The 13,750-nt window shown below is 36.3% G+C and overlaps 1 pseudogene; it reads left to right on the top strand.

The window, feature by feature from the left end:
- The first annotated feature begins 418 nt into the window (after positions 1-418).
- LOC112773055 (disease resistance protein RPV1-like) lies at positions 419-4,503 on the top strand (annotated as a pseudogene).
- The last annotated feature ends 9,247 nt before the right edge of the window (positions 4,504-13,750 follow it).

Here is a 13,750-nt window from a genome sequence, read left to right as displayed (position 1 = left end):
TTTTGGCATTAGAAGTTTGTCTTTTTATTAGTATTAGGAAAAGGTCTAAATTGCTAAGTTAATGAAAATCTAAAATATATATATATACCAACCGAAACAATAACATAAAAAAGAAAAAGAAAAAAAAAAGCAGCAGCAATAATTACAGAAACAGACAATGAAGTTGTTAATTTCTTTTTAACGAAAAAATGAGTAAAATTATATGGGAATAAACCACTCAAGCGAGGCAAGTTGGAGATTCCATTTTAACGAAGTTTGTTACCTAGTTCCTCTTAGGATTTTGCACATTGAAGGTTGGTTAATCTTATATTTAACCAACACAACCAAAGACACTGTTCTAAACAGACATTTTGCATGTTAAATATAATATTTCCCAGGTGCTAGTGGTAGTGGCTATTGGTTACTGTGAAGTGTGAACATACAAGATACTGTATGTAACACAAATAATAAGTACATCAGCATGATTTTACTTTTGTCAATTTCATAAACGTGCGTAGTTTCTTAGCAAGTTCTTTTGCACGTTTGAAGGTGGTGACCAACACAACCAGGGATACGACACCATGTTGGTAAGACAACTCTCGGGACTGCAGTTTTCAATAGATTGTGTGATGGATTTGAAGGATTTTGCTTTTTGAACAATATAAGAGAAAGAGCTGAGAAATATGGTATAGATCATTTGAAGAAAGCACTTCTTTCCAAACTGCTAAAGGAAGAAGATGCAAGTCCCTTTGTCACGCCTGGTGGAATAACTAATTTTGCCAAGAAAAGACTTAGTCGAACAAAGGTTCTTGTTGTTCTTGATGATGTCAATGATTCAGACCAAATGGAAGATTTATGTGGAGGACATACATGATTTGGGGCAAGTAGCAGAATCATAGTGACAACAAGAGATAAGCATGTTCATCGCTTAACTGCCCACACTGCTGATACTGTCTCCTCCAGCCTCAGCCTCTCTTCTGATCTTCATCACTTGTTTCCAACTCCCTTAATTATCTTGTAAACAATGGTATCCTTACATTTTTCGTTTCAGTACATAGTCGTATATTTTCAATTTCTCTTTAATTTGTTGTCTCGCCTAGGTCCTTTCATTTATATGCATGTGTTCATCGATGATCAAGCAGGTAATTGTGTGATCTTCAATAATTTTTGCTAGGAAGAGGATATGGCTGCGCATGCTTCTTCTGAAACTATTAAGTATGATGTCTTCCTCAGCTTCAGAGGCACAGATACTCGCCGCGGTTTTCTCAGCCATCTGCTTAAGGCTTTAGAGGACAAACACATCGACACATATGTGGATTACATGCTCAGAGAAGGAACTGAAATATCACACTCACTCCTTACAGCCATTGAACAATCACAAATTGCTTTGATCATATTCTCCCATGATTATGCTTCTTCCAAGTGGTGTTTGGAAGAACTAGTCAAAATAATGGAATGCAGAAGAAAAAATGGTCAAATTATTGCAATACCCGTTTTTTATAACGTAGATCCATCATGGGTGCGCCATCAAAGGGGAAGCTATCACGATGCACTTGCTAATCATGAGATAAGATCTGCAGACAAGGTGCAAATATGGCGAGATGCTCTCAAGGAAGCTGCCAATTTGTCTGGATTGCATTCACCATCATCAAGCTTCAGGTCAGTTTTTTTCTTTTTTCTCTTTCATTTGTTTCCTAGATTATTTTGTTTCTTCTATGATATAATGTAGACCCATCATGACAATATTAGACTGGGTATCTTTTGATAAAATTAAATGCTTCGCTTTATATATTATATATTTATTAAACTAAACAAGTCAACAACAACAATAACAATATGAAGTTTGCCTCATATGTTATGCAGGAATGATGCTGAACTCATTGATGAAATTGTCAAACGGGTCATACAAAGGTTAAACCAAACATGCCAAGGTGATCTGATGCAGGGTCTTGTTGGAATTCATGAACCAATTGCAGAGCTAGAATCATTGTTGTGCACAGAATCAGAAGCAGTTTCTATTATTGGCCTTTGGGGCATGGACGGTGTTGGTAAGACCACGCTTGCTAGAGTACTTTTCAATATATTGTGTGATGGATTTGAAAGATTTTGCTTTTTGGACAATGTAAGAGAAAGAGTTCAGAAATATGGTATAGAACATTTGAAAAAATAACTTCTTTCCAAACTGCTAAAGGAAGAAGATGCAAGTCCCTTTGTCACGCCTGGTGGGATAACTAATTTTGCCAAGAAAAGACTTAATCGAACAAAGGTTCTTGTTGTTCTTGATGATGTCAATGATTCAGACCAAATGGAAGATTTATGTGGAGGACATACATGGTTTGGGGCAAGTAGCAGAATCATAGTGACAACAAGAAATAAGCATGTCCTTGTTAAGGCGGATGCTGATCATATACATGAGGTTGAGACATTGAATTCTGATGATTCTCTTTGGCTTTTCAGCCTGAATGCCTTCAAGCAAAACTGTAGAACAAGTTTTGTCCAAGAGAGTGCTTAACTATTGCAAAGGCCTTCCTTTAGCATTGAAAATCTTGGGTTCCTTTCTTAAAGGAAAAACTCAACGAGAGTGGGAAAGTGAACTGCTCAAACTTGAAAAGATGCCTGATGAAAAAATCCAAAGTATATTGCGATTGAGTTATAATGAATTAGATCGTAATGATCGGAATATATTTTTGGAACTTGCATGTTTCTTTGATACAAATACAGAAAAAGAGCAGATAAAATCTCTTCTTGATCGCTGTGGATACACAACTACTATTGGATTGACAAATCTTTGTAATAAAGCTCTTATTTCCATTTCCAACGATTGTGTGTCAATGCATGACTTAATTCAAGAAATAGGCCGTGAAATTGTTCGCGAAGAATGTCTAAATGATCCAGGAAAACGCAGTAGACTATGGGATTCTTGTGATACCTATGAAGTACTGAAATACAATAAGGTAAGCATAAGATTACCTAGATTGTATTTTGTCACATTTATTTGGTGGAAGTTTGATATGTATTTAATTTTGACATACATACTATGCAGGGAACTCAAGCTATTGAAAGTATCACATTAAACATGTCTGAAATTGATACGATAAGGTTGCACCCTGAGACATTTGAAAGAATGCCAGAACTGAAGCTTGTTAGATTCCATGCACCCAATTTCAGAAACAAGTTGTGTGCTCCAGAAGGTATTACATCCCTGCCAAAGAAGTTAAGCTACTTTCATTGGGATGAGTTTTCTTTGAAATCTTTGCCGTCTTCTTTTGGTGTTGAGAGAATTGTTGAAATCATAATGCCCAATAGTGGATTGCAAACGCTTTGGGAAGGTGAACAGGTATGGAAAGAGACAACATTGTTTTTCATTTATAATTCCAACAAGATTGTGAAATTATTTTGATGCCATACACATGCAAGTATTTTGATGCCATACACATGCAAGTATACCTACCTACCTTTTAATTAGTTAATTTTAGAATCTTGTAAGTCTAAGGAAAGTGGATCTAGATGGTTCGTCAAGCCTAATCCAGCTCCCAGATTTATCAAAAGCTTCAAATCTTAAGTGAGTATCTCTGGTTGCAAGATTCTGCGTCAAGTTTCTCCATCTGCTGTATGTTCCCAGAAGCTGAAATACCTGAAAGTGAGCAACTGTGAGAGCCTTGAATCCATAGCAGAGCTTCCAGCATCGGTTGTGTATGTAATTGCTCGCAACTGCCGCTCGCTACACACTGTATCTGTATCTGCTTTGGATTGTGTGGCCAAAGAACCGATCCGGCAGCAGCAATTTGAGGATATAACCTTCAATTTCAGCAACTGCGACAAATTGAGAAGGAATTCAAAAAAGAGTATTATGGAACATGCCTATGGCAGACTAAAGCGACCACTAGCAGCAGCACCTACATGTGCTACAACAGCATGGCTGGATAAGGAGGATAAGCACCCGTTTCGTTATCTGTCAGGCAAGCGGCACAATCATCCCAAGTTAAATGTGTTGTCAGGTGCAGCCCCGGAATGGTTCAGACATATAAACCCACAAAGAGGGGACGTTACTCTTGATGTTGCCCCAGGTGATAGCTTGTTGGGTTTCATCTTTTGGATCATTTTTCCTGCATACTATGGGAGTCACGAAGTGCAAGCCACTTCAGTGTCATATAAGTATTGCGTTAAAGTGATTCATGGCCCAAGTTTCAGTTATGACGGGTATTGGTTTCTAGGCGAGAATATATGGCTTAACGACAGCTATTTTTGGTACGACGGGCAATGCTGCATTGACATGATCAAGGGAATGGAAGAAAACACCAACACTAATAATAGCATTCAACTCGTGGTTTCATTCCAGTTCTTCTATGATCGTCTTGTTTTGTTTCACCATTACCCTATTGAGGAAGATGTTGGCAAAGAATTAGAAGATTGGGGTGTGCACCCAATATATGCCTCAGATGTTCGAAACTGACAAGCTTCCATTCAACCACTTCGAAACTAAAATGCTATTTATATATTAAAATGAGCTACTAAATTCATCCACCTTGTATTCCTATTTAAATATGTTCAGTGTCGGGTACCGGACGGTTCAGGTGGGTATCCTGATTAATGAGGGGGTCTCGTTTGGTCGTAGGCCACTGGGTTGGTGTAGACGGGGTCCCGAGTACTTCACGTGAAAAGGGGGGTGTCACCTGCAAAAACACTCCGACGCTCTAGTCAATGACCGTGCAAGCGAAAAAAGGGTAGAGTGATGTGTGACGTACCTTGGGGGAAGGGTAGGTCTTTCCTCATTTATACCGTGTCAGAGGTGGGTCCTGCAAGGACAGGCCCACCTTCGTCGAGACTTTCCTTGCACAGCTGTAGCAAAGCTGTCAAGGACGCGTTATCGGGTCGGCGATCATGGGCCTTGCTCCTAACCGTTCGGGTCGGGTAGTGCCCCTGGTCGGACCGGCCCACAGTCTACTTGGATCAGGTCGTAACAAAATACATATAATTTAACTCATTTTTAATTGCATAATATTTTATGTATTTTATATTAGTAGTTGATTTTGGTATACATTTAATATATGAATTTAAAAATAAATAAATAAAAATATATTTTAAGAGTTTAATTTAAAAGATATTCTCTCAATTCAAAATGTTTTACACAATATAGTTATTCTTGTCAATTGAATATTTGAATGTATGTATAAAACCGATCTTTGGTAGTTTTCTGGTGCAATTTAAAAAAAAAAAGTGACTAGTGTATTTAAAATAATAAAAATAAAGATAATTATACGAAGTCAATGGAACTTTCTATTGCCAGTTGACAAAGCAAAGACACCACATCACTGTTACCGAAGAAGTTTGATGGAAATTACATCAATTATTGTTGTTGACTTCTTGTTTACTCCTGAGAGCTGTTTGTATGCTCGAAATCAAAGAGAATGGCTTTGTCGTCTTCTCTGTCCGTTGCTTCCGAAAGCAAATATGATATCTTCCTTAGTTTCAGAGGCGTAGATACCAGAGGTGGTTTTCTCAGCCATCTGATTAAGGCTTTGAACCAAAAACAGATTGAGATCTATGTAGACTATAAGCTCAGAGAGAGATAAACCTCAATGTAATCCCTAAAGTTGCACTCAAGTCTTATAGTAGTCTCTGAATTTAAAAGTTCCTCAAAGTCATCCCCGAGCTTGCACTCCAGGACTCAAAGTTGTCCTTCCGGCAATTTCTGGACACCTGGCGCAACCGGAAAGCTGAGCTGGCAGTCTTCGGGACACGTGGGCCTTACTGAAACGACGCCGTTTTGGCTGTGGTGCCAAAATGAGATGAAATGACGTCATTTCATGCTGAAAGCCTCCTTCCTCCTTGCTCCCTCCTCTCAAAACACAAAAAAAACACAACAGAGAGTGAGGTTTCTTCTTCTCCGAGACAGTCACCAATGGCGCATGTGCGATTGCATTAACCGCACCGATTTCAGTTGAAAACTCAGGCCCTGGAGCATCGCTGTTGTCATCTCCTTCATACACAGAGTTGGGAAGGCTACTTTCTCTGACACAGGTAAGCCAAAAATGAAAAAAATATGTTCTTTCTCTGTGTTTTGATGTTGTTGTTAATTTAACATTCACCAAAGTTCAGGCCGTTTCTTTCGAATGTAATCTGTGGCTATGAACGCTTCTGTTTTGGGCTATGTGCTAGGGTTTGATCAGTTACTAGGTTTGTTACGGTGGGAAAAAAAAAAGGACAAATTCAAATCAGAAATGATATCTGATGTTATTTCTCAGTCTTCTGCAGTGCAGCTCATTAAAACTTTCATCAATTTTTCTTTTTCTCGTTTTTATTCTGATTGCTGTTGATTTGTGCTGGTTTTGTTTCTTAATTGTAGAAGTTTACCTGATTCTTTAATCAAATTGATGGTCGTACTTGTTGCTATGTTTTGAAGATTTGTTTAATGGAAAAAATTATTGGTGAAAAACTGTCTGAATTTTACTGATGTTCTCATGCCTTTACTTCGAAAGAGCAATTTGATGGGTTGTCCTGATCAAGCCATTTGTGTATTATTAAGTTCTGTTTAAATCATACAAACGGTTAAATCGAATCCTTAAAGGTCACCAGATGGATGAAATCTTTAGCTTGTATTTACTTACAATGGATATCATTTTTGTTTTTTACTTATCCTCACATTTTTCGTCATCCGCATTGCATTCAAGACATTTTTTAAGTTAGGATTAGCTAGTGATCTCCAATGTGATGTTGATGTATAAGAGTCCTTGATGAACAAGAAAAACAAAGTCATGTTACCTTTTGTGTGTTAATATGTAAACTATCCCTGTGGCATATTTGGGATTGTTTTTCTGGTTCTGTTGAGTGTAGATGTTTATTTATCTAAGGTGGTGCAAAGAAGGTATAAATTTGCTGTGACCATTTCCCAGCGAGACCGGAGTTGATCTGAAACTGAGTAACTATCATAGTGCAGTTACTGTTGAATAGTGCACGAATGTGGAGTAACTGTGTGTAAGTGAATATCTAAGGTGATGCGTTGTATTTCCATACTTCTAGTGCTTCCGATGCTCTTTGTTTTGGTCATCATAAGATTATATTGTTCTCCCTTTGAGCTAATGTTTGTTCTAAAGTAGAGGGTTTCATTCATGTAGCTGATATTCACTTCCATAGACATTCATCAGTTTCTAATACCAGTTAGAAGCAACTGAGTACATTAGCATTGGGTCTTGTTGGATGGCTCTAACTAGGTATGATTACATATAGTTGTAAATGGCACTTCTTCATTCTGGAAATGAAGATATGTAGGTAGATAGCTATTGAAGATACAAAAGCTAACTTTGCTCCGTTGAAAGGCTTTACATTCTATATTCTGTGAAAAGCATGGTTTCCTCAATATCTATGTTTAACACAATGCCATATACTAACATCATTAGGCACCCTTTTAAGAGTTACAGTGAAAAAATAAATAAATTGCTCGAGTGGTTTTCAGCTTTGTTCATCGAAGTTCCTCTGCTACATAATTACATAATTTTTGTATCGTGGTACTATTTCTATCCAATATACACTGCCTAGTTTCATAACAATTGGGTAAATCCTATGCCACAATTGTGTGATATCTATGTACTTATGCCATAGCTCGTGGTTGCCATAACCGTCGGGCTTCAAAGATGGAGAAGACAAGAACACAGAACCGAGGAGAAGAGAACAGAGTGAGCACTGTGGCCTTCAAATTTGGGGATTAGGGTTTTAACTTCAACTGAGGGACCAAATTGATGCGGGAGAGTTTACTCTGCCACATCAACTAGCCGTTGTAAGGCTCACGTGTCACGAAGGCTGCCAGCTCAGCTTTCTGGTTGTGCCAGGTGTCCAGAAATTGCCGGAAGGACAACTTTGAGTCCCGGAGTGCAAGTTCGGGGATGACTTTGAGGAATTTTTAAGTTCAGGGACTACTATGAGGCTCGAGTGCAACTTCACGGACTACATTGAGGCTTATCCCGCTCAAAGAAGGAACCCAAATATCACACTCACTCCTCCTTACTGTTTCTCGAAACGGATCTTTAGCTTAGTCTTCTACTTGATGATGCCAAGAAAAAAAAACCCCTCCCAAAAAAAATAAGTCAAAAAACAAGTGACACTGAAAAAGAGAACCCAAATTGCAAATATGCTGCGCAATAGTTTTGGAATGTGATCATCATAAACCAATTCTGACAATTTGTCAATTGGTTTCAAACTAAACAGAAATGATTATCCATTATGGGTAACTCTGATAAAAAAAGCAATTGGGGGAAGAAGAAATAAGAAACACACCAAAGAAAACTGCTTTAATATTGTGGGTTATCCAGGTTAGTGGAAAAATAATCCCAGTCATCAAGAAATCATAATAAGGAAGCCACTGCTGTGAGGATAGTTCGATATTTGAAGGGAACTCCAATAAGTGGAATCATTTTCAAAAGGAATGACCATTTGAAGGTTGAGGCATACACTGACGCAGATTGGGCGGGCAACCCAAATGATAGAAGATCAACAGCTGGTTACTTTACACTTGTTGGAGGCAACCTGGTAACTTGGAAAAGCAAGAAGCAGAAAGTTGTAGCTCTTTCAAGCGCAGAGGCAGAATTTCGAGAAATCGTTAAAGGCATAACTGAAGTATTGTGGATAAGACAATTGATTATTGAGATTGGGTTTCACCACAATTGCCAAGTCAGTTGAAATATGACAACAAAGCCGGAATCAGTATTTCAGAGAATCCCGTATAACATGATAGAACAAAACATGTTGAGGTGAATCGAAGAAAAAAATTGAGAATGACATTATTGAACTTCCATTTGTGAGATCAGAAGATCAGTTGGCTGATATTCTTACTAAAGCAGTTTCAAGACAAGCCCTTGCTAAAGTTCTAACTAAGCTGACTATTGGTGATCCCACTACTCATCTTCACCTTAAGGGGAGTATTAGAATATCATAATTAGGGAACAAAATCAGGAAAATATCAAAGATGATTAAAAAAAAATCAATGTAATTTATTAGGATATTATTCCATAACGAGCTTACTCTTAGCGTACTCTTGGTCTATATATTGGTAAAAACCTTGTAATCAGTGATGAAAAACATGAATAACAAAAATAATTCTTCGTTCCTTTCCTAAACTCTTTGTACCATGGTAACACTTTCTATTCTTCTTTCTATTCTTCACCGGAGGAGATTTTTCTTTCTTGAGAGGATCTTTTGATTTTTCTTCATACTTCACGTGTTCATCCTTCAGATGATCTTCTTCCGTGCAAAAATTGAATTGAAAAATATATTGGTCTATATATTGGTAAGAACCTTGTAATCACTGATGAAAAATATGAAAAACTAGAACTTTTGTACAACTTATACGAAAACAAAAAAAGAAAGACAAAAAAAACTAACTCAGCACTTTCGATTAGGGTTTTCACTGGAGGTTCCAGTGTCGGTGAGGGGAACCGAACCCGAACCCGAAGCCCCATTACTATTAGAATATCATAATTAGGAACAAAATCAGAAAAATATCAAAGATGATTAGAAAAAAAAATCAATGTAATTTATTAGGATATTATTCCATAACGAGCGTACTCTTAGCATACTCTTGATCTATATATTGATAAGAACCTTGTAATCACTGATGAAAAATATGGAAAACTAGAACTTTTGTACAACTGATACGAAGAAAAAAAAGAAAGGCAAAAAAAACTAACTCAACACTTTCGATTAGGGTTTCCACTGTTTCCGTGTCGGTGAGGGGGAAACAGAACCCGAACTCGAAGTCCTTCGTTATATTAAAATATCATAATTAGGGAACAAAATCAGGAAAATATCAAAGATGATTAGAAAAAAATCAATGTAATTTATTATGATATTATTCCTTACGAGCATACTCTTAGCGTACTGTTGGTCTATATGTTGGTAAGAACCTTGTAATCACTGATGAAAAATATGAATAAGAAAAATAATGCTTCGTTTCTACCATGGTAACACTTTCTATTCTTCACCGGAGGAGATTTCTCTTTCTTGAGAGGATCTTTCGATTTTTCTTCATCCTTCACGTGTTCATTCTTCAGATGATCTTCTTTGGTGCATGCAAAAATTGTATTGAAACTCAACATTCTTTCCAATTCATCGGCGGAATAGGCCAACTTGTTGGTAAGAGTGACTTGAACTGCGCCTAGAAAATAACACGTGACACTAACAAAGAGAACCCAAAACCCAAATCCAAGAAAAAAATAACCCCACGAAAGAGAAAAATTAGAACTTTTGTATAACTGATACAAAATAAAAAAAGAAAGACAAAAAAACTAACTCAGCACTTTCGATTAGGGTTTTCACTGTTCCCGTGTTGATGAGGGGAACCCGAACCCGAAGCCCCATTTTTATTAGAATATCATAATTAGGGAACAAATCAAGAAAATATCAAAGATAATTAAAAAAATATCAATGTAATTTATTAGGATATTATTCCATAACATACTCTTAGCGTACTTTTGGTCTATATATTGGTAATAACCTTGTAATCACTTATGAAAAATATGAAAAACTAGAACTTTTGTACAACTGATACGAAAACAAAAAAAAAGAAAGACAAAAAAAACTAACTCAACACTTTCGAGTAGGGTTTCCACTGTTCCCGTGTCGGTGAGGGGGAACACGAACCCGAAGCCAACTTTCTATTAAAATATCATAATTAGGAACAAAATCAGTAAAATATCAAAGATGATTAAAAAAAATCAATGTAATTTATTAGGATATTATTCCATAACGAGCGTACTCTTAGCGTACTCTTGGTCTATATATTGGTAAGAACCTTGTAATCACTGATGAAAAATATGAATAACAAAAATAATTTTTCGTTTCTTTCCTAAACTCTTTGTACCATGATAACACTTTCTATTCTTCACCGGAGGAGATTTCTCTTTCTTGAGAGGATCTTTCGATTTTTTTTCATCCTTCACGTGTTCATTCTTCAGATGATCTTCTTCGGTGCGTGCAAAATTTGAATTGAATCTCAACATGAGTCGATCTTTCCAATTCATCGGCCGAATAGGCCAACTTGTTGGTAAGAGTGGCTTGAACTGCGCCTAGAAAATAACACGTAACATTGAAAAAGAGAACCCATAACCCAAATCCAAGAAAAAAAATAACCCGACGAAAGAGAAAAACTAGAACTTTTGTACAACTGGTATGAAAAAAAAAAGACAAAAAAAATAACTCAACACTTTCGATTAGGGTTTCCACCGTTCCCGTGTCGGTGAGGGGACCCGAACTCGAACCCGAAGCCCCCTTTCTATTCTTCACAGGAGGAGATTTCTCTTTTTTGAGAAGATCTTTCGATTTTTCTTCATCTTTCACGTGTTCATTCTTCAGATGATCTTCTTCGGTGCGTGCAAAAATTGAATTGAACCTCAACATGAATCGATCCTTCTAATTCATTGGCGGAATAGGCCAACTTGTTGGCAAGAGTGGCTTGAACCGGCGCCTAGGAAATAAACACTGAAAAAGAGAACCCAAAACCCAAATCCAAGAAAAAAAAAACCCTGACGAAAGAGAAAAATTTGAACTTTTGTACAACTGATACAAAAAAAAGAAAGACCAAAAAAACTAACTCAACACTTTCGATTAGGGTTTCCACCGTTCTCATGTCAGTGAGGGGGAATCCGAACCCGAAGCCCCTTTCAATTCTTCTTTCTATTCTTCATAGGAAGAGATTTCTCTCTTTTGAGAGGATCTTTCGATTTTTTTTCATCCTTCACGTGTTCATCCTTCAGAGCAAAAATTGAATTGAACCTCAACATGAGTCGATCTTTCCAATTCATCGGCAGAATAGGCCAACTTGTTGGCAAGAGTGGCTTGAACCGGCGCCTTAAGCAATAAGCACCCCAACGAGGACACCTAGTAAAAATTTGGGAACATTGTCTTCCTTGATGAACGGTAAAGATACTATGAGATTGAAGTAGCCTAAAGGAACGCTTATTCCTGCTCGAATGGTGGTGGTGGTGGTGGTGTGCTCATTGTTGTGAAAACTCTGTTTGCGGAGTTTGAGAAGCTCAATTAAACCACTCTTCCACCTTAGCCCATGACAATAATAAAGACGTCTCACGACCCACAAATTCAGCTCAACAGAATACACAAATTAAATTATAATTTAGTCTTTATCTTATCTTATAGTTATCTTTATCTTTATCTTTATCTTATCTTTATCTACTTTTATCTTTCATAGGCCAATACTCTATATATACTTAGTTTTACCTTCATAATTTACAATTCATTCAATCAACAATCAATAAAATTTCATCCTTTCTTTTTCACAATTCTTTTATTTTTCTATTCTTTCACAATTTTATTATGGTATCAGAACTCTTCTTGAGCTCTGCTGACATCCATGGATCAAGGAGAAATGGCACACCAGCAACTTCATCCGGAGCCTCTTTTGGACCTTTCGTCAGCCCAACACTTTTCTTTCATGGCACTTCCTTTCAATGAAGAAGCTCGTCCTTCAAACCAACTTGAGCTTTTACTAAGTCCAACTACTCATTACCTTTGTTCTTTCAATACCTTTTCTACTGTTAACAATTTTTCAAATCAAGATTCATTCTTGAATACTTGGATCATTGATTCTGGTGCCACAGATCACATTGCATCAAATTTGTCTTGGTTTATTTCTTACACACAAATTTCTCCTATTATTGTTCATTTACCAAATGGTTCTCGAACTACTATTTCTTATAAAGGCATCGTTCAATTTTCATCATCCTTGGTTCTTCATGATGTTCTTTATTTACCTCATTTCAACTTTAATATTATCTCTGTTTCAAAAATTACTTCAGCACTCATATGTGAACTCACTTTTTCATCTTCTTCTTGCACTCTACAGAGCAACAATTTGGGGACAATTGATTTGGCCAGAATGAGAGAGGGATTATATGTCTTTAAACCCAATTTCGGTAAAAATTCATCCACTACACACTCCATAAATTTCATCCAATCTCCACCCATTACACCTTCCAATATATGGCATTTTCGTTTAGGACACCTTTATGAGCAAAGACTTAGTGCATGTTTGGGCGCCATTATTTTGTTAAAAAAAGATCTTTTTTCAATGAAAAAAGATCTTTTTTTATTTTTTAATGTGTTTGGCAAATTTCTAGTAGTAAAAGTAAAAGTACTAGTAAAATAAAAAAAAGATCTTTTTTGAGAAGCTGTAATTTACATCTTTTTTTAAAAGATCTTTTTTCCTTAAAAAAAAGATGTTTTCCATGTAATAAATAAACAAAAAAGTACTTTTATATTGTTATACCCAAACATAATTGATTGATAAAAAGACCTTTTTACATGAGATATCCAAACATAAAATTACTTTTACTTCTCTATAAGATCTTTTAAAAAAAGATAAATCGAAAAAAGATCTTTTCTTAGAAGCTCACCCAAACAAGCCCTTAATCATTTACATAAACAATTTCCTTTTATCTCTATGCATCATGACGAGGCTTGTGACATTTGTCATCTTTCTAAACAAAAGAAACTTTCATTTTCTCAAAGTTTTAACAAAGCCAATGCAAGTTTTGATTTATTAGACTTTGATATTTGGGATCCGTTTCCACAAAATTCTATTCATAATCATAAATATTTTTTTACTATTGTTGATGATTTTAGCCGCTTTACATGGGTTACCTTATTAAAATCAAAAGGAGAAGTACAAAATCAAATAAAAAATTTTATTACTTTAATTGAAACACAATTCAACTCCAAAGTCAAAACTATTCGTTCCGATAATGGACCAGAATTTATTTTACCT

Source organism: Arachis hypogaea, chromosome 18, assembly GCF_003086295.3.
Source record: "Arachis hypogaea cultivar Tifrunner chromosome 18, arahy.Tifrunner.gnm2.J5K5, whole genome shotgun sequence".
In the NCBI taxonomy this organism is placed as follows: Eukaryota; Viridiplantae; Streptophyta; class Magnoliopsida; order Fabales; family Fabaceae; genus Arachis; species Arachis hypogaea.
The sequence above is the reverse complement of the archived record's forward strand: the minus strand, read 5'-3'. Positions and strand labels throughout refer to the sequence as shown.